General features: G+C 46.8%; 1 pseudogene; it reads right to left on the bottom strand.

Moving 5' to 3' along the window:
- The window catches only part of LOC109378256 (60S ribosomal protein L10-like), a 10,488-nt pseudogene extending 6,789 nt beyond the window's left edge, over positions 1 to 3,699 (bottom strand).
- Positions 3,700 to 3,978: the final 279 nt, after the last annotated feature.

Here is a 3,978-nt window from a genome sequence, read left to right as displayed (position 1 = left end):
CTCTCACTTATAATAATCTCACCCTTGTGGATACAGCCAGCTTTCCTCCTCCCTAAGAGACCCTCTTGTTTAGGATTGCATCCAGGTGGAAGGAACCAAAACTAATAAAGTGTCTTGAACAAGGCAGCTGTTGGCGTCTCTCTCATACAGTGACTCTGGCGGCATGCAGTCCTAGGTGCTGGGAAGCTTGGCGACAAGGAGGAGCCCAGGCTCTGTCTATGTTGTTGCTCTTGTGGCTCCGCTTTCTGGTCCAAGATGGCTGCCAGAGCTCCACCAGCCCGTCCACACTCCACACAGAAGGAGGGAAGGAAGGTGTGGGAAAGCTCCCATGAAGGACACCTTCCTGAGAATGGTGCACAAGAGTTTTATCTCACTAGCCCAAATGTCCTCATGTGGCCACACTTACCTGCAGGGAAATCAGGAGAGTGCAACATTTTAGTTGGTCTCCCCTGTGTCTAGAGTCCTTATTACTAAAGAAAAAGTGTGTGTGTGTGTGTGTGTGTGTGTGTGTGTGTGTGTGTGTGTGTGTGTGAGGAATCGGAGGAGACCAGAAACCTCTGCCACAGAAAACCTCTGAGTTGAGTGGACCTATCTGACAGCACCCAACATGGAGCATCCCTGTCAGATAGAGCTTCGTGCCAAGGAATTGCACAGTAATGTCCCTCCCTTGTATCCATATTGTATGTGGCTGATGATGACCGCTCTGCTCAACCCAAATGGCAGAGCTGATTTTATTCAGAGCCCATGGCATGAATCGGAGCATTTAATACAATGAGACTCTCATGAGGCTCCTGCCCTTGGGAAGTGACTGCCAGCTTGGGGCATCACTCAGGCTTCAGAGACTCACATTGATACCCTCAAGCCAACTCCAGAGCTGGACCTGGCCCATCTCATCCTGGGTCCCATTTAATTTGGAGCATTTTATCTTTAATCGGGTGGGCTTCCTATGTCATCAGCCCCTGAAATCCCTAAGCTGAGAAGTGTGACAGGTGTTGGGAAGCGATTCTCTCCAGAAAGACATGTCAGTAATGGGTGTAGTTCCCTTCAGCCAACGTTGGTGCTCACCTGGGAGCAGGTGGGAATCTGGGGAGCAGTCCCAAGGAGCGATTAATCTCTTTCTGGAGCTGTCTTTTGCCATTCTCAGTCTATCAATAACCAATATTGTGGCTGGACTGTTCCTTGGGGTTCTTATGATTGCATGATGCCCTTGGCAATAACCATCAGAAAACTTTGAGAAAATAAAGGGTTATTGCCTACAGGCCCTGAAAATTACACAGCATACTTGGGGTCAAACAGTAAGGTCATAGGAAAAGAGAGAGAGAGAGAAAGAGAGAGAGAGAGAGAGAGAGAGATATTGATTCACAGGCTCACTCTTTATTGGTAAATTAAAAACATAACAGCAGGAATTTAAAGTTCCAGAAGAGAAAAACCAAGTGGCTGAAGTATAGTTATTGAAATCATCCAAGATCTGTAAAAGAACCTTGAGGGGAGAAGTGGCTGGGGTCCTTATCTAGTCCTGTGACTGGTCATCATTGAAGCGGATGCATTGGCAACCAAAACCTAAGTCAGGCACTTGCATTACAAAAAAAAAGGAAAAAATCAACCATCAGGACTTATGCTAGGGAAGCCCAGTTTTGTACTTTCTTATTAAGAGGGGACACCGTCACAGCCCCTCCCAGGGCAAGGTTCTGCCAAGCGCAGCCTGAGTGTACACTCATAAAACACCACTCCTCCTTGTTTATCAGGCAGAAAGAGTGCAGGGAATGGTAACCTGGGATCATTGTGGAGCTGTAAACCTGGTGGAGTCCAGGCAGCCCCAGCTCCTGTCCTTGTGCCCTGTCTGGGCAATCCCCATCACCCCAGGGCATCAGGCCACGAGGGGGAGCTATGGAGTTGAGAAACTCAGCAACCCTGACCTTGGTCTATATCCTCATGTTGGTGCTGTAAGAACTGGATAGAGAGTAAGAGGCAGAACCCGCCCCCCCCCCGCCGTCTGATTCTTTAAGAAGGGAGTAAGATAGGAAAATAATAACATTAACATTAACAATAGCTTTGTTAATAATAACATTACTATAACTATTTCCTACTTTATCATTCCTTTGTAGTGAGACTGTACATCTTGAGCTACATTAGACTCTGAGTGACAAGGTGGGAGCAGTTAGTGGTGGAAAAGAATAAATTAAAAGACTCGGATTGGAGGAGGAGACTGGTGCAGCGATGCTGGTAACTGTCGGGAGTGACCAGCAGAGGGCGCCCTCACTAGGGCCGGGAATGTTGAGAGGGATGCCCAGATGCAAGAGGGCATCAAAGGCCCGTGGGACCTGCACAGACTCCAGCTTCTGGAGGAAAACTACCTGATCTCTGTGGGCCTCAGTGTCCTCATTTGCAAAGTGGACACCACAGCTCCTACTTTTTTTACTTTGAGAACAAAAATCAGGCTGAATAAAATCAGCAGGCTCACCTGCACGGTCATATACACACACGAGAAATTTGGCCCTTCCATCACACGAACCCTGGAATCCAGCCACATCTCAAGCCAGGTCAAATTAGGCCCTGAATACAAAAGGGGGGCACAGGAGGCAGAGAGATACAAGACAGGAGCCTCGGGTCTGGTGGACAAATCAATAATTACTCCAATCCACAATGTGTCCCTCATAATATATTTTTTTCTTCGTGGTTTGGGGATTTGGAGTGTAGAGTGAAAAATAGATGCTCCAGAGACAGGGAGATAAGATTCAAATCCTGGCTTCAGCACAACGTGGGCCTGCTTTCTAGAAAATAGGATCATGAAATATCTCAGTGTGGTGACAGTCTATCATAAGTATCAACATAAGAACATCCAAACCTGTAGACAATTTTTATGAGTTTATTTGAGCCAAAACTGATGACAATTGCCGGGAAGCAAGATCTCAAATGCTCCTGAGAATGACAGTTTTGCAGTTTCTTTTATGCATTTAAAATTAAGGAGGGAAAGTAAGAAAATTACATGAAGGCAGGAGAAAGCAAAGCGGGGATTGGATCACAGGACAGTTAAACTGACGTGCTGTCTTGAGGGTGGTCACGCTTTAGAAAGAGGGACCTGAAAAGAGGCACTTCAAAGGGGGGTGAACCGAGAACAATGGGCAGGGCTTACTTAAGGCAAACATGTACCATTTACTGAGGAGATTGTAGCCTGGGGCGTGACTGCCCCCCATGACCTGCCCAGTGAGGGATTTATGATCAGATCACCCTGTGGGGTTACTTTCCTTAGAACCAGTTTTTCATCCACATCAACCAATGAATGACAACTTTAATCACATACAAAACTCTACATACCTCCCACCCCATAACACTTTATTTTCTTGATGTCACAATTTACATCTTTTGATATTGTGCATCCATTAAAAATGGTTCTTTTATTTATTTATTTATTCATTTATTTATTCTTTCTCCCCCCACCTCCCCACCTCCAAGCCGTTCATTGTTCTCAGTCTAGTTGTGGAGGATGCTGCTTCACTGGCCCATGTTGGTATTATGATCAGTGTGCTCTTCCCGGCTGAGGCAGTCGGTTGCTGGCCATTGGACGGCAGCTAACGGCGGCTCACGGTAGCTCAAGGCAGCACACGGCAGCACATGGCAGCTCACTCTGTCCGCCAGCCACTCACGGTAGCCCAGCTCCAGGTCGAGCCGTTGATCACAATCTAAGCTGAACAGGCCCATGTGGGAATCGAACTGACAGCCCTGTTGTTCAGAGCTCGGGTTCTTACTGACTGAGCTAAATGGCCGCCCCCCAAAAATCGTTGTTTTAATGCTTATGTCTGTTAACTTTTATACTAAAATTAAAAGTTGTAACAACCTTTCAGTCAAAGACAGGCCATATATGTAATGGTGGTATATGATACAGCCTAGGTGTGTGGTAGCCAGTGCCATCCAGGTTTGTGTAAGAACACTCTGTGGTGTTCCCACTGTGACGACATCACCTAATGACACAGTTCTCAG

Source organism: Hipposideros armiger, unplaced genomic scaffold (assembly GCF_001890085.2).
Source record: "Hipposideros armiger isolate ML-2016 unplaced genomic scaffold, ASM189008v1 scaffold_1842, whole genome shotgun sequence".
In the NCBI taxonomy this organism is placed as follows: Eukaryota; Metazoa; Chordata; class Mammalia; order Chiroptera; family Hipposideridae; genus Hipposideros; species Hipposideros armiger.
The sequence above is the reverse complement of the archived record's forward strand: the minus strand, read 5'-3'. Positions and strand labels throughout refer to the sequence as shown.